Source organism: Tamandua tetradactyla, chromosome 5 (assembly GCF_023851605.1).
Source record: "Tamandua tetradactyla isolate mTamTet1 chromosome 5, mTamTet1.pri, whole genome shotgun sequence".
NCBI lineage: Eukaryota > Metazoa > Chordata > Mammalia > Pilosa > Myrmecophagidae > Tamandua > Tamandua tetradactyla.
Genome location: NC_135331.1, coordinates 15,469,886 through 15,487,992, shown reverse-complemented (window position 1 = coordinate 15,487,992; position 18,107 = coordinate 15,469,886). Strand labels below are relative to the sequence as shown.

The following is an 18,107-nucleotide window of genomic DNA, read 5'->3' as shown; positions in this document are numbered from 1 at the left end:
AAAAGTGCGAAAGATGGGAAAATCTGCAAAATGACGTGTTAGGCACTAGAACAGAAGACCATTGACCAGGGGCTGGAGGAAAAAATAAACAAAAGAATTAATTTTACAGGAGAAGAGAGAAAGATGCTGGTCATTCCATTTCTAGCAACATCTCTCCCCATTTTTCCTGTATATGATTCTGGTTAAGCTCAGTCATCTGATACAAGTCTAACCAATCCTAACATCACTTCTCCAAACTCCAGTGATGGGTTCTGGGTTGTTAAGAGTAACTGAGACTGAATTCTGGCACTTTTGTTTGAACTTTTGGCAAAACAGAATCTCCTTCTCGCTGAACAGAAAAGTTAGAGGATGTGGTTGCAGGAGCCACTGGAACCATGTCTCAGACCGGAGACACCCAAGGCAAAGGGGGTGGATGGACGAGAATGTAAGACCCTGGATCAAGCTGAGACAGAAACCAGAGCTAGCTCACAGAGGTTTTAGTTAAATGAGCATATGTATGTATATATATACCTATTGAAAACATTTAAGTGGGGTTTTCTGTCATTTGCTATGAGAATAGTCCTAAATCATGTAGGGAGCTTCACCCAAGAGGCCACAACTGATTTGGACAGTAGAGGACAATTTGGGAGGGCATCTACTCAGAAGGGGAAGTGAAGCAAGGGACTGGAGGTGAACTTAGGAATAGCACACATAGAAAGAAGAGCTGAAATAGTCAAAGGATAACACATCAAATAATGCTTGCACTGATATGACAGGAAAATAAAGAGGAACGCTTGAAAGAGGTATCATGGGAGGTCACTTACACCCAAATGATTCTAGTTGTAGACAGTTTTGTAGCGTCTTCGTGAAGGTGAGGACTCAGGGGACCAGAAACGTTAAAGTAATTGTTAAATATATTACAGTTAATTGGCCAAGCTGAGCCAATAAGAGCAGATTCCGGGACTTCTACGGAAATTGTTAAGGGAAAAAAGTGTTCTTTTTCACTGGGGCTGCTGAATTGGATATAAACTTGGAGCTCCTGGCAGACATCTTACCAGTCACAGGGGTCATCCAACTTAAGAACATTGTAGAGAAATGAAGAACCAACAGTGAAGTGTTAGAGATGGGGACCTTGTGATACTGCTTTAGCCCCGGGATCCACCTATGCCTGAAGCTAGTCCAAACTTGGACTTTTCAATCAGTCCAACTAATACCTACTCACCAGCACATGCTGTGGGTGATCCACCTCTATCTCCTTGGCTGTCACCTTTATATCCTGAAAGTGCTTTACAGAATATACCTGTGACTCTCTGCCTGACTCACCTGCCCACCCCCCACCCCACCTCCCAAGGAATACTGTCAGCATCACCCAGGACAAGCTAGGATGCCAGAGAACTAAAACCCCCAAAGCAGCCCCACACCAATGACTGACAGGGATTTAACAGTTAAGTACCCCAACTCCCTTGCCCTGCAATTGAAATAATTTGAAAACATGTTCGGTGCTATATCAGTGTTCCCCAAGGCTGGTGAGCTCCAGTGGCCCGAACCATAACTGGCTTGAAATGAACCCATTAGCATTCTTCCCTGCCCCACCTCACTTTTCCACGCCCTTCCCAGGACTTCTTTGGACCATCTCTCATGTAAACTACTGGAAATCACCTCCTTCTCTCAGGGTCTGCTTCTGGGGAAGTCCGAAACAAGACCTGCCCTCTTTCTGTTTCAGTCTAAGGCCTGTGTCTGTCACACCCAACACAGTCCTGACTAGTATTCCAGGTCATGAGAGGGATGTCCCAAGCACTTGAAGTCACTGGAGCCACATTCCATTTTGAGGACCTCAACATCGTTAGAATAAACAGAAACTTCCCCATTCACGGGAGAAGCAGAACTTGTGCCTTTGACCCACAGAACTCAGTTGGCAAAGATGGCATTCTCCACCCTAATGAAGAGGGGCTGGGGCACGACCAGAGTCGAATCCCCACCCGTGCATGTCTCTCAGTCCTGCAGAGAACAGAAACACTGACTTTTGTGAAAGGTTCCATTTTCTTCTCTCATAAATGTTGCAGGCTCCCTGCTCCATCTATTGCTGTTTATAAATTATACCCCACCCTTCTTTTAAGGCCCTTTTCTTGTAACTCAGACTCCCAGTTCCATTAACTCTCCATTCCTCGAGCACTTCATTATGACATTTTTCTTGCAAGCTGAGAGCATGGCTCCTGACACCCTCAGCCAGGCAGGAGGCAGAGATCAAATTGGCCCATTAAGTTCCTGTGGCCAGTGCACCACTTTTTTTTTCCAAGAGTTTATTTTCTGCTGCTTTTAGAATAATGGACTCAAATGTTTCCCTTCCCTAGCAAACTCCACAATAGCATGGCAAGGACAGAACCCAAGACAGAGGTTAGAGCGACCTGAGATGCAACTGTTCTTCACATTTTTAATTTCCCTCCACCGCAGAGCAAGGCTTAGTCCTCTTTAAGGCGAGTCCTCTCTTCTGGGTCACTGGTTGAAATGTGCAGCCCATACCATTATGGGTAATGCTTTAAAGCCCAAGCATTGGTCTCAAATGTATGATTATAAGATGTGGAAGAAGGGAATTCAGGCATTGAGAGGTAGGGAAAGATGGCCTTTTAAGTGTCTTCCAAAGCTCAGATTCCCCAATGTTATCCTTCCAAGATGCCATCTTCTTTTCTTATTTCTGATGAGTTACTCATGGAACACAAGCCAAACCACAGGGAACAAAACAATTTGCAAAATATGAAAAGGACAACATAGGCACGTGACAGTTGCACATGCTTCATACATAAAATACACATAAAACCAAAATTTATAATGTATATAGATTGTCACATGCTAAGTGTGGTGGTCTGTGATTCCTGTGCAGTATCTCATTTAATCTTTCCATCAACCCTACGCAGTTCAAACTAATAGTATACCCATTTTTTTTTTCCAGAACAAGAAACTGAGTCTGAGAAAGGAGAAGTAACTCGCCCAAGACCACACAGATGGTTAAGTGTTAGAGTCTGGCTGTGGCTTTAAACGGTCTTCTCCAAGAGCACGTGCTTGTGAGCACATTGCTCAGCTACATCCACGACTCTCATCACACACTGAAAATGAGGTGTGTGACCTCGCTTCTGATTCATGTCCCATACACTGCATCCAGCCTGGTTATGGTGCTCGCAACTTAAATAACATAAAAATAAGCCCTTGTGTTTGGGCAGTACCTTGCCGTTTACAAAGCACTTTCACATACATTAACTCATCAGCGCTGAATTCGCTGACAGGGCCAAGGCCAGAAATGGACGAGGGAAGTGTAATACATCATTGACCAAAATAATAATTTGGCTTTTTAAATAGAGGTTTCTATCCAAGGCTAAATTACATCCTTTAGCCACATACAGGCGAGATCGATAGTCATATAATCTTCAAACTGAAAGGAACCGTAGAGATGACTTAGTCCAGGCCTCTGATTTTCCAGCTGAGCAAACGGAAGCCCCCAGAGGAGGTATGACTCTCCCCAGGTCACATGGCCAGTGAAAGGCAGGGTTGGCTGGTTGAGTAGAGCATTCTCCATTCATCCAGGCGGCCCACAGGACACAATGCAGTCCCTGCTATAAGGACAACAAGAATTCACGCTAGGCCACCCCATGACTTTGGACAAGTTTCTTTATTTCTTTAGTTCTCACTTTCATCATCTAAGAAATAAAAGGGTTGGATGTCCCAAAGTATACATGAAAGACTAGTTTCATGGGAAGGAGAAAAACATTTTGTCCAAAAGCATTCCATCATCAAAGATGTTTAGAAAATGCTGCATTCCTCAAAATGAAAGAGGTTTTCTGGATACAGGACTTGCCACAGCGCCTTGAATGTGCTGATGTTCATTTTCGTTTCCTAAGATAATGGCATGGAATATTTTCCAAATGTGTATGACTGTGGAGTAGATGTTTGGTGTACTATCCTGGGGGGTTATAGGAGTGCAAAATCCATGTAGAGAAACGTGGATGCAATGAAATCTAAGGCTTTTCCATCTCTTAATATCTTATATTTTGCGATTCTGAATGTTTTAGCCCTTGACTTTTTCTCTCACTTCATTGAGATGCAACTCCGATGAAATGAGGAATAAAAATGTCATGCAATTGATTGAACTGGCCCCTGTATAATCAATTGACTAACAAGTTATTGGATTCCTGCTTGGCCTACTTGGTCGATCATTAAAGTTAACAGTCATCACTGTACTTCCAACCTTTCAGGCTTCCCCTAACACACACCACAAACATACCTTTTCTCCTCCTCACTTTCTTGAAAACTGGATCAAACAAGCTCAGCCTCCTCTAGAATGAATGGTCAGAGCTTAGCTATTTTGATAGCCAGAAGTAGAAGCTATACTTGCTTTACTTTGGTGACTATAATACTGGTTGCCAGGCTCCAAGGCAGGCCACGTCTCAACACAATCCAAACTGACATGTCTTTGTCTAGCTATTGTGGGGTTTGGGGTTCAAATTAGTAGTTGCTTTCTGTGCCTTTGATCAGCTTGCTTCTGATCTCAACATTGCCCAAGCAACTGACCAGTTTGGTTCATTCACACAAACACCCAGTTAAAAATAAGTCAACCACACGACCTGTGTGGTATTGTGTAGGCAAAAGAATATAACAAAACCTTGAATTTTACATGTGGCTTCTTTCTCTCTCTCTCTCCTCTCTCTCTCTCTCTCTCTCTCTCTCTCTCTCTCTCTCTCTCTCTCTCTCTCTCTCTCTATCTCTCTCTTCTCTCTCTCTCTCTCTCTAACCTCTCTCTCTATCTCTCACTCTGTCTCTCTCTCTCTCTCTCTCTCTCTCTCTCTCTCTCTCTCTCTCCTCTCTCTCTCTCTCTCTCTCCTCTCTCTCTCTCTCTCTCTCTCTCTCTCTCTCTCTCTCTCTCTCTCTCTCTTTCTCTCTCTCTCTCCTCTCTCTCTCTCTCTCTCTCTCTCTCTGTCTCTCTCTCACAGACATTCTCATGAACTTGCTTGAGGTCTTCTCCCAGCAAGTACAAGTCCAGTCTGACACCTTATTTATACCCAGAACAGTTTATTCAAGTAAAAATATGCTCTTGAGCCACACTGTTCAAGACCCTCCTGGGACAGGGTGGGATGGGGGTGGGGTTGAATTATATTGGAATCAATTTCTCTCCCAGTCAGGCCCAACCTCTGAATTCTAGGATTCCTCCAACCTCAAAAATGGAATTGCTGCTCTCTCAAGTCTAGGGTGGCTGGATTCCAAGCCCCTTGCAGCCAAAGTCTAAAACGTGGCTTTACTTTTGAGAATTTAAGTGCGGCTTCACTTTCAAGAATTCAGCCCCAGCATGACGGGGATCTGGTGAATCACTTGGAAAATCAAAAATTGAGAGCTCACAGAGGCCCACGGCTCCCAGCCCTCACCATGGCAGAGGGGCTGCCCCAGCCTGCCCCCAGCCTTAGGGCATCTGCCTGGCCCTCCAGATGCCGCACTTTACAGGAAAAGGCTCCTTTGTACGCCTTCCCCTTCCCCACTGCAACCTTGAGACTCAGTGAGGAAGCCACAGCTGTTTATGTGCTTAACTTTACTTGGGATTTTTTTTTTCCAGAGGCCCCATCCCCTGCTTGGCCTGACGAGGTGTCCTGACCTCTCCAAATATCTCAGTATCTCCCCAGACGTGTGCCATGTACCGACTGCAATAGCACAGGACACCAAGGAAATTGGAAGACTGAATGAAAAATGAGGGGCTTGTAGGTTTACCAAAAATAAAATTAAACTAAAATTTCCGACTATGACTTTGAAAAACAGCTGCAAGCTTCCTGATCAAAATGTAGCCTTCTGGGGTTATTTCCAGGCCAGGCTGCCTGCCAAAGGCCGTGATGAATTCTAGGCTCCATATGGTGCTCCCTATATAACAGATTTGGCACCAGCAAATCCCAAACTTTAACCTGCAGCTCCATGGGCTGCCCTCCTGGAGACAGATTTACAAGAGTTGCGTTCTAAGATCGTCTTAGACCAGGGTTCTCTCCTCGGTTCCAAAAGATTCACCTATAAACCTACAAACCCTGAACGTTGGAGCTGTGCATTCCTGAGTTTAATCCTATCTCTTTTACTTACTGACAAAGTACATTAAGACAACAGGTTTAACCTCTCTGAACTCAACTGCTGGGTCTGTAAGAGGAAAATCATCAAGCTTGTCCTTGGGGTTGCAATGGAATTTAATGTTAGTGCCTGGAACTGTGTCTGATATATATTAGATGCTCAAAATCAAGTACCCATCATTATTATTTCCCCTTCACTGCTCCACAGGGGAATATAGGGCCGACGTGCAATACAGAGTGTCATGCTCCAGACACCCAGATCTCCAGAAGGCCAGGGCACAGCTGGGGAATCATCCTTTGAGCACTTCCTTTGTGTCAAGCCCCATTCAAGGACCTGGGGCTACAGAAATGAGTCAGACACAGTCCCTGACCTCAAGGAGTCAGAGTGGGAGAGAGAGATCAATGTGACAAAGAAATGGTGTGGGTGGGTGTGTTACGGTCTGCTTATGTACTTTTCTTTCTTTTTAATTTTAATTCTGCTTTTGATGCTGGAATTCACACCCATCTGCCATTAATCCAAAACCACACAGTGATTGCCCCAAAGAAGACCAAAGTGGCTATTCCCTCGAATAAAGAACCTGGTGGAGTATGAGCAAAGGAGGATATGGTATAAGAGGAGTTCTTCTTAGATGGGAAGTGGAAGATGAGGGTTTGTGCAGTGCTGAGCAGCCAGGGGAGCCCCCAGCAGGATTCCCCCCACAGTGAGGATGGGAGGGAGAAGCCTCTAGATGGGTTTTGGAGACTCTAACCATGTCTGTGACTATGGCCCCACTTCTCTGGACGGAGACTTTGAGCTGCTCAGGGGTATCTAGTAGAATGGCCAAAGAGGGGCCTTCAGGTCCTCAGGGTCTGGGTACAGCATCCTAGGAATCTAGAAGTTTCCATGTGCACTAGGGAGAGGTGCCAAGAGTTCAGACAATCAGAAAGACCCCAGGCCTAGACTGTGAAGGATCTCCCAGCCACAGGCAATGGCAAGGGTCCCGGAATGCCCAGCAGCATGGTACCAAGGGAGCAGGCAATTCCCTCCCCACCGCCACCGCCATGCCACAGGACCAAGGACTCTATGGAGGCTGGTCCCCCTATGACCTCAAGGGCACTTCGCTTTCCCCACCCCCAGAGGCTGCCTCAGAAATGGGACAGGAGAGCAGAGACCCGTTGAGGAAGGAGATGAAGCCCTTACCAGGAATTTGAATTCTGGATTAGCAGAATATCTACTAAAGGCATCATAACTTTAATTGGGAAGTTTAACTTTTTCTGCCAATAACAGAAATGAGGGCTCACGGGCAAGATGAAATCCCTTATAAAAACCAACCAAATAAATGAAAAGCTGTTATTGTATTCGTTTTGGCTACATCTGAACCACAGCCTGTGAAATGTAACTCTCCTACACATGATTTCCTTAAAATGCACTGGGGTAGATGCTGCCATGGCAGTAAATATAGGGTTTGGAGAGCCTTGGGGGACCAGCTGTAGGGAGAAGTCGCTGGAGGAAGACTGGAGTCTGGGAGCATCCTTAGGAGTGGGAAGGCAGAGGGAGGCTTGGAGAATGAAGAGAGAATTAGAGGCAAGTAGGACAATATGGACAAAGTTAAAGCAGAAATATATGGGAAGGAGACCCATTACCCTTCGTTTAAAAATTAGTGGAATACAAAGCACAAGTCTTTCAACACGAATTGGCCACCGACTGTGTGCTGGGCACAGAGGAGGAGGAGCCTGAGGATCCAGGGGTGTGGTAAGGATGAGGAGCTTTGGTGCAGGCCCCAGGAGACCTCCTGACTTTGGGAAATGAAGAGGACGAATTGTGCTATCCAAAGTCCCCTCAGACTCCAAGAGTGCAGAAGGAATGCATGAAGGATCATCTTCCATTTCCATTTTATATTTTCATGTACAATGTCTGGGCCCAGCCTGGTGCCTCTGGTGTGCTGACAGTGGTGGGAGGGGGCTGGTTGGACTGAGAACCATTCATGTCTCCCAGTGCTGTGCCTACGACTCACATGTCTGGATCAGACCACCTGTCAACACCGGGCCATTGGCTCCTTTCTCTGCAATGTCATCACCCTCCTTGGTTGGGATCCCTTGCCCATCAAGTCCTGCTGGCTGCCAGACCCTGCCCCAAGGACCCCCAGGACACTCTGCCACACTCAGCCAAGCCCCTGCAGGCACAACACCTGGACAGCTGTGAGGTCTTTGAAGATAGGATTCGTTAAGACAAGGCCAACTGAATCAGGAAGGACCTACTCCAATATGACTGGTGTCCTTGTAAGAAGAGAGAAATTGGGACACAGAAACAGATAGAGAAGACAGGCATGTAAAGTCAGAGGCAGAGGTTGGAGTTGTGATGTCACAAGCCAAGGAATGCCAAGAATTGCTGGCCACCCTAGAGGCCTGTAGAGGCATGGAACAGATTCTTCCCTGGAGAGTTCAGTGGAAACACGGCCCTGCCAATCCCTTGATTTTAAACTACCAGCCCCCAAACTGTGAAAGAATAAAATTCTGCTGTTTTAAGTCACCAAGTTATGGCAGCCCTTGGGAACAAAGACAGAACGAACCTCATATTCTCTCCTCCCAACCCCTTTGCCTTACTCAGTTCAAGATGGATTCAGAAAATTAAGACAAAACCTGATAACCCTTAAGGGCACTATGGATTTATCAATCATAGAGATGAACGTGGAAGACAAGGCAGCACAACCTACTGGGAAAAGAAAATATCTTTAAATCATATTTGAGCCTCTTCTCTCATTGGCCTAATCTCTTGACCCCAGGCCAGGAATAAGGAGGATGCCAGGCATCAAATTTGATCTGCGGCGGGGGATGATAGAATCCAACCGATTCGAGAATTCCTCTTGGACACATCTCCTTCTAGCTATGTGACTTTGGGCTAGTCACTTAACCTTTCTATAAAATGGAGATTTTAATATCTCAAGGATAGGGTTACTATGAAGAATCAACGCATAATAATTTAGTACCAGGTTTAGTACATAGCTAGTGATAACTTTTATTACCAGTTTTTAAAAAATAGCCACAGATTTTTTTACTCTTCTCCCATGAAAGGTGGAGTTGATGCCCCCTGCCTGCCCCTCCTTGAATCTGGGTGGACTTGTGACTTCTTCAACTTCTTTGACCATCTGACTTCTGAGGCTGGATCATAAGTGGCCACATGCAGTACCTGCCTTGTTCTTTGGATCTCTGGACCACCATGCTGAGAGGCTGATGACCCTGAGGCTGCCGTGCTGGGAGAAAGCCCAAGCCACCATGAGATGCTAGGTGTGTAGGCTCTCTGGTGGAAAGTTCCAGCCAAGCCCAGGAACCAGACATCAGTAAAGGGGCCTCCAGATGATTCCAGCACCCAGCCTTTCAGAATCTTCCCCAGTCATCGTAGAACAGAGACAAAACCCTATTTTGCCCTTTGATATTCCTGACCCACAGAATTCATGAACATAATAAAATGGTGGCTGTTTTAGGGCACTAAGTTTAGAGTCGTCTGTTAAGCATCATGGGTTTTTTGCTGTAAGCACCAATTTGATTGAGATCTCTATTTGCTGTACTTTTGCATACCAAGTTTTTACACCACAATACAGTGTCAGATCTCAAAATAAGTACTCTCGAGCAAACTTCAAGCGTTTCTTTACCATTATTCACACATTTGCAGAGCCTAAAAACAACTGACGAAATGGTAAGTACTGGCACTGAAGCTGCTAACAAGTTCCTGCAGGAATTTTTTACAATTTATTAGTATAATAACAGATTTTACAGTTGTATGTGGTATATGATTATGAGCCATATTATGTGTCACCAGCTTATTGCTTGAGCTTATTTCTCCATTAACACATATGCCATGGATTTTACATTAGTCATAATGGGAATTAATGGCTACTTCTAGGGTTTTCCATCCCCCAGACATTTTGGACCTGATTGTGTTTCCTTGTCAAGCCATGGAGATGATGATCTTCCCCATTATACCGTAAGCTCCTCTAAGGCAGGTATTATCTCTTCTCCCCTCCCGGGGAGTGCCTGGTACATAGGAGATGTGGTGGCCACCAAGGTACATTGCCCACATGCCCTTCAAGAAAGGACTTGTCATTCAGCTACAAGGGGTACAGTTAGGAATAGCCTCCAGCCTCCTTGGCTTTTGAGCTAAGGCCACATCCTCCTTGAAAGCTCCCACTCAAAGACTGAACATGGCAGGGCTCCAGGGCCTGGCCATTTCTGCCCAATGCATGAATCCTCTAATGGGCCATCTTTGCTTTTGAATTGGAAGACCATGAGTTGGCCATAACTTGGCCAGATTCTGCATTGTGGTCTGAAGCTCTTCCTACCTTATCCTGCTTCGTTCTCCTTCATCTTTCACAGGCATTACCCCCCCATAAATCTCATGCATTCCTAATTCCATCTTTACATCTGTTTACCTCAGGACTCGACTGACACAAGGAAGATGTTCACCAAATTGAATTTGACCACATGACAAAATATCAATTTAGAGAAATAAAGCTTTGTTTGAGAAAAGACTCAAATGATTTTGACTTGACATGTTTACAGAGTTAGACTGCTCTGCTGGTAGAGAGAACTAGTCTCTAACATGTCTCTCAAGATAATCATCTGCCTTAAGTTTGGGATGTTGACTTTGTTACTGAGCTGCGCCCCTCAGCATCTATTTACATATATAAAATCATACTGGGATAGAGAAAGCTCCTAGGAAATGAAGGAGTAAGGCCCTATAACAGTCACTGCTGGTAGCTTACCCAGCATCCATTCCCCTATGCTTCCAAACAGCATCTCAATTTTGTCCATAACATCCATCTCTCCTTCACACCAACCATAGTCCCCGAGAAAAGTAAGCCTTCCTCCCAACTCCAGGGCTTGGCCCAGTTAGTCCAAGAGCAACTCTGTTCTACTCCCAAGGGTTGGTTCAGGAAGGGTCATTTGACCCATTCTGCACAATGAGATACAAGAGGTTTCTTCTAAAAAACGTTCTTTGATCTTCTGCAAGAGTTTTCCAAAGTAATTCACTCTCTTATTCCTCTGGATAAGAGCATCTGTGGACAACTGACCACAGGCAGCCATCTTACTGTGGGCTGAGAATAAAGCTGGCTCTGAGAGACAGGCAAAATTAAAAGCAGCTCAGAAAAAGCGCAACCAGAGACATTGGATTAAGTCAATTTTGAAGCTCACCCTTCTTCAGGCTTCCAGGATGCTTGCCAATACATTTTCCTATAGTTTAAGCCAGCTTAAGTCGTTTTATCTCCTATTTGCATCTTATAACCTAACTGATGAAGGCATGCCTAACTCCACTACTGAGTTTCAAAGACATTAAAATTATGTTCTGGCAGACTGGGGCAGTTCCAGGTAAGCTCAGGTGGTAGGAAAGTACAACAGGGCCCAAAGGAGAACTTGTCATATGCAAAGGGGGTCAGGGCAGCAGACCCTGATTCAACACCACGCCTGGGTCAGGACATGTTCTGTGTCCCTGTGCAGCTGCATCTGGAAACCTCTGAGCTAGCCTCCCCAACTTCTCAGGGGAGTGCTCTTCCTATGAAAATGCAGCAGCCATAATTAGTAGGTACCCCAAAACTTCTCCAGCAGGTACCTTTAACTACCTTTAACTACATATACCACAGGAGGGAAGCAAATCATCCTGCTCTCAGTGAGAAGCCCAAACCTCCGCATCAGACTCGACCATCAGATACCAGAAGGAAGCCCTAGAGGCATCAGAGACCAGCAAGCAGAGCTACCTGGGGGATCAGCATCTCACAGCATATGTTTGCTCTCTCATTCTCCCCGCAAGCAGCAGAAGGCAAAAGAAAAGACAGCAACCTAGGATTCTTGGGAGGGTTTGTGAAGAGGATCCCCAAAGCCTCGCAGTTGAGCTAATGGGAACTTGCTTTCTTCAGGAGAGGCTGGGTTATGCTGCAGTAACAAACCACCTCAATCACTTACCATATCACAAAAAGATTTTTTTTTTCTCAGATTTCATGTCATCATGGGTTTGTAAACTGGGGGCTCTGATAACAAAGGCTAGGAAGTGGATGCTGAGTAGGCGATTCTCAATGTCTGCTGCATTTACAGATGACTCTCTTTGCTGAATGTAAAAGAAAGCATGCTTAACTTTATTCCCCACCTTCTTTCAACCTCACATTTATATATATGGAGAGAGAGAGAGAGAGAGAATTTATATTGCAGCTGAAAGTGGCTATAATCCCAGAATCTGAGTTTGCACCAGACACTAGTGGTGTGGAAATAGATATTGAGCATGAACTCCCACTGTATTTTGTCTTTGATATGCTGAATAGGAGGAAATTGTTCAAGTAAACTAGAAGGGGAGAGAAAAGCTCAAGACATGGAGACTGATAGACCTGGGTTCAAATCCTGTTTCTCCATTTGCTGCCTTTGAAACTTTAACCACATGGCTTTATCTCTCTGTCCTCTGTTTTCTTACAGGGGTGGGGAAAGGGGGTGACTCAAAATATGTCTTTGAGTTGTTGTGAGGGACAGAATGAGATAATGGTTATGAAGTTAGTGCAAAAACTGGCACATTAGGCACCCGGTGGCCACAATGAAGAGGAAGAGGAATGGAAGGGGAGGAGAAGAAGGGCCCATCTGGGGTACTGACATGGCTGAACCAGGAACACACTAGAAGTTCAGCCTGGAGAATTGGATTTCCAGGATACCAAAAGATTCTGGCATTCCTCACAGATGGGTACCGATTTAGTGACACCTCTGTGTTCCTGTCTCTTGCCTGGGTATGACCATGCTGCCCTTGCATTGGAGCAGCTGTGGGAATGTTTTAGAAATGCTGTCACCTCCTTGAATCTGGGATGCTGGCCATTTCCACTGCTGAAGGCTTGAAGTAGGTCATAGTGATTGTTTTGTGAAGAGATGCATAAATGAATGAATGGATGGTCTTGTAAAGCTATTGCCAGCCATGGAACAGCCTTTAGATTTCCATGCATAACAGCATAGCAATTAGGGATCTTTGGGAAGTCTTGCTTCTTGCAAAATCCACAAAGAAGGAGGCCTGGGAGTTATTAAAGGGTTTCTTGTTTGTTTGTTTTGCAAATGAAAATCAGAGCGGAGGAAGCTTGCTGCAGCCAGCTGCAGGGCTCAGAGTTAACCCATTCTGTACCACAGGAGCCCATGGCTGCTCTTCAGAATTACATTTTGAGCAGGATGTGCCTGAAGCAGTGGGAGGAGGGCGAGAGTGAAGATTCCAGAGACCTGGCTGTGCCTCTAACTAGCTCTGTGATCTTCAGAAAAATCCCTTAATCACTTTTGCATGTTCCTGTCTCTGCCTGAATCTGACGGAGTCAAGCCTCCTGGGCTCCAGACATTTCTCCATTCTACCACTTCAACAGCAAAATCAGTTTGTGCCTGCGGTAAAATGTCTTCTGGCTTGGGATGAGGGTGGGTGGCATATATGGACCTGTCTATGGATTCTGTGCTGCACAAATAAAAGGGTTTCTCTTCCTATGTCTAATAATAATAACAATGATTTTCATAGTAATAACTCTTCATTGGAAATGTACCATGTGCTAGCAGTATTTATGCACTTTGCCTGGATTCTCCTTTAATCCTCACTACAATTCGATGAGGTGAGCACTAATATTCTCTCCATTTTACTAAACGGAAAACAGGCACAGAAAGATTTATTAACTTGCCCAACGCTTTCTGGTCTGAAAGTGATGGGGCTGGGATTCAAATCCAAGAGTCTGGTACAGGATCCCTTACTCAATACTCCTTAGGCTCCCTGTGGGTTCCCACTGAGCTTGTCCCAGATCGGCTAAATCTGTTCAGAAGTGTCTCAAGCGTTTAGGGAGAGAAGGAGGCAGTGGAGAGATGAGAAGGCATGGTGTACAACCAGCTCTGGTCCTACCTCTGTCTGGGACTTGGAAGTCCCTCCTTGGGTCTCAGTTTCCCCTTCTGTGAGTTGAGATAGTCACTCCTGGGAACATTCATGGGCAGAGATCTCAGATTGGAGTTCTTGGAAGAGCTTCAGAGAGTATATAAACGCCAAGAAACTGTATGGAAGATGGGAGTGGACATTTACTTCGCTCATGGGGTAGAGGAGGCTAGAATCTAACAGTGTCATCAGTGAAGACACTCAACAGCTGAAGAATCTGAGGCAGGTCTCTCCTCTACCATGGGGTCTGACAGCTGGCTATCTGGAAATACCCAAATTACTGGCTTCATTCAGTGTCTTCCCGTGGCTAGGAACTTCCAGAATTGAGAGAAATAAGCTGGTATCCTTAGACCTAGAATCTCTGTCTTCACAATCTTGCAAGCCAAGAAGGAATGTCTCCCTTGCCTTCATTCCTTTTGGAGGGAGCCAGAAACATACTGTCACCTGCAGGGAATTTCCAAGTGGACACAGAGGAAACGTGTCAGTTAGAAGAAATATGTGAATGCAGAGCCTGGAGAAATAACCAGGATTCAGAATGCCTCTTCAAACGCTCCAGAGGAAAACCCGTGTGTTTTACACGTGCGCTTGTGGTGTGTGCACATGTGTGCTTGTGGTGTGTGCACATGTGTGCTTGTGGTGTGTGCACATGTGTACGTGTCTGGTGGGGGGGTAGTAGGGAGAAGGGTTGTGAGGAGAAGGAATCAGTAGGCTGCTGCAATAAAAAACAAGGTAGAAAGTGAGCCAGGGGTGGGTGGGAATCCCAGCTGCTCCACTTATCAACTCTGGCATCTTGGACCAGTCCCTCACCTCTCTGTGCCTCAGTGTCCTTCCCTGTAAAATTCCAGCAACTTCGCTACGCTACTGTGATAACTTAATGCGGTAACTCACACATCGAGGAATTCGTGTACTGCAGCTGCCCCATAGTTAGCAGTAGCTGAACATTAGAGTCCAGACACCTGGGTGACCCTGAACAAATCATTTCCACACACCCCACCCTTTTTTCTGAGGTTGTTTTTTGTATGCTGTATGTACGTCGGGGTCACATTTCATTATTTTTCTATGAAAGTAGCCTGTTATTGCAGCACCATTTGTTGAAATTTTTGTTTGTTTTGCTTGCTTGTTTTTGGGGGAAGTGCATGGACAGGGAATCGAACCTGGGTCTCCCTCATGGCAGGCAAGAATTCTACCACTGAACTACTGTTGCACTCCCTTCCCCCTCTTTTTGAGCCTTAATTCCCTCCTCTGTAGATGTGGAGTGGTAGAGAAAGTTGATTTCTTTTTTTTAACATTTTAACATAAGAAAAGAAAGAAAAAGCAATAATTGTCAAAGGACATATCAACAAGTAGTTACATAATATTTCAGAGTTTGTTATGGCTACCCTTCTAGCTGCTCTAAAACACTGGAAGCTAGAAGAAATATCAATATAGTGATTCAGTAGTCGTACTCATGTTTAAATCCTATTTTCTTTGTTATACCTCCTCCTCCTTTGATCCTTCTCCCAATCTATAGAGATCTTTAGACAATGCCTGTTCTGGCTTTTTCAGGTTGAGAAGGGGTGGCAACACTAAAGGAGAGGGGGATGTAATTAGTTGATAATCTTGGAGAGACTGGTCCCTCTGGGTTTTAGGATTTATCTGACCTAGGAACCCTTTGGAAATTATAGGTTCCAGGAAACTTGTATAGAGTCTCAGTTTGAGCCCTAGGTGTTCTTAAGAGTCAACAGGATGTTGGTTGGGGGTTGGAAAACCATGGCAGTTAGCACTATCTAACTGAAACTTGCGTCAAGAGTAGCCTCAAGAATAGTCTCTTGACACTATTTCATCTCTTTTAGCCACTGATGCCTTATTTTATTACACTTCCCTTCCCCATTTTGGTCAGGAAGGTTTTGTCAATCCCATAGTGCCATCCCCAAGAGTCACACCCCACATTGTCAGGAAGACTTTCACCCCTGACTGTCATGTCCCACATAGCGGGGAGGGTAGTGATTTCCCTTGCAGAGCTGGGCTTAGAGAGGCCACATATGAGCAACGAAAGAGGCTTCCTCCAAGCAACACTTAGGCCTCGTTATAGGTAGTCTTAGCTTCTCCTCTATATAAATAAGTTTCATAAGGGCAAACCTCAAAAATCAAGGACTTGGCCTATTTTCTTGGGAATCCCCAATGCTTGAGAGGGTACCTGGGGTTTCCCAGATGAGAATGTTTAATAGTTCCATATTTTTTTCCTTCACTCTCAAGGGACTCTAATAAACTTTTAAATTACCAGCCCACCGTAGTCTGAGATGTATCCTGGTGTTACATTAAGCTACACAGAATTACTAGGCCTTGTTCCTGTTCTGAACTCCAGGAGTTTGGGTTGTTTAAATGAGCAATCCAGACAGGTTGATTTAGATTGTATGTTAAAGAAAATTTAGGTTCTAGACATGATAAACCTCTCTACCTTTGGTCTCATACAGGAGGTGAAGATCTAGAGTACATACACTATCTGCTTTTACCCTGTCTTCTGATTTACCTTAGCCCCAGCAAGACAGTCTTCATTTTTATCTCTAATTAAGGGCTTATCTCTTTCTCAGTTACTTTAACTATTACTGTATATAGCTATGCTAACTTTCAGGGCTGCAGCACACCATTTCTGGTTCTTAGGTGTCACAAAGTTTCTCAAAGTTCCAGAGAAATACCGGCTGAGACACACGTAGCTCAGTGTCTCAGAATGTAGAAATACATTTACAACTTCAAACTAAGTGTGGCTGCGATAAGGGCTTACAATCTAGACTCCAATTTTCATATAAGTATTTTCTGAGCAAGGCCTTAGCATGTCTGTTCTTTTGTTTCTGGCTTATTTTGCATAGCACTTTGTCCCCAATGTTTATTCAGTTTGTTGCTTGCCTTTCAACATCCTTCCTTTTTGTAGCGGCACCATATTCTATCATGTAAATGTGTCACTGTCCGCCATTCTGCTTCTTAGTTGTTGTCCCCTTCTGCTCCCTCCATCTACTAGCATCGTGGATAACTCCGAAATAAACAAATCATGTCTTACAGTATCCTCACTTGGTTGTACTATCAGCAGCACTTTCAATTTTAGATAATTTTCATTGGTCCATAGAGACCAAGAACCAACAAACACAGCATCACCAACTATCAAATCAAAACTACCCCTTATCACTTGTCCCGCCCCACAATTAGTTGCCCCTGGTAGTGCTGTGGTACTGTTGATGTCTTCCTGCTAACTGTTGGCCATAGCATGCATTTTTAGTTTATCAAACCTTTGAAATATTTCACGTGAGAACTTATTTATAATTATAGATTTAATCAGTGGGCTGCATGGCACTATACATCCCCTTTCAATCATATTCACCTTCAACATGGCAATGTTACTTATAACCCCAATAATTAGTTACCATCACTTCTATCCATTCCCTAGTATTTATTTAAGTTTAATGTCATTGGGTAGCTGTTCTAGTTTGCTAGCTGCCAGAATGCAATATGCCAGAAACAGAATGGCTTTTTTTTTTTTAACATGGGCAGGCACCGGGAATTGAACCTGGGTCCTCTGGCATGGCAGGCGAGCATTCTTGCCTGCTGAGCCACCATGGCCCGCCCTGGAATGGCTTTTTAAAAGGGGAGTTTAATAAATTGCTAGTTTACAGTTCTAAGGCCGAGAAAATGTCCTAATTAAAACAAGCCTATAGAAATGTCCAATCAGAGGCATCCAGGGAAAGAGACCTTGGTTCAACAAGGCTGATGAAGTGAGAAGGCACATGGAGAACACAGTCAGGGTTTCTCTCTCATCTGGAAGGGCACATGGGAGCACAGCGTCATCTGCTAGCTTCTTCTCCTGGATTCCTGTTTCATGAAGCTCCCCGGGAGGCATTTTCCTTCTTCGTCTCCAAAGGTCGCTGGCTGGTGGACTCTGCTTCTCATGGCTATGTCGTTCTTCTCTGCTCTCTCTGAATCTCCTCATTCTCCAAAGTGTTTCCTCTTTTATAGGACTCCAGAAACTAATCAAGACCCACCCAAATGGGTGGAGACACACCTCCACCTAATCTAGTTTAACAACCACTCGATTAAATCACATCTCCGGGGAGATGATCTAATTACAGTTTCAAACATACAATGCTAAATAGGGATTAGAAGTGGCTGCCTTTACAAAA

The 18,107-nt window shown here is 44.7% G+C and overlaps 1 long non-coding RNA gene across 2 annotated transcripts in view; it reads right to left on the bottom strand.

The window, feature by feature from the left end:
- LOC143683667 (uncharacterized) overlaps positions 1–18,107 on the bottom strand; it is a 266,606-nt gene that overhangs the window by 84,903 nt on the left and 163,596 nt on the right. The window lies entirely within an intron of this gene.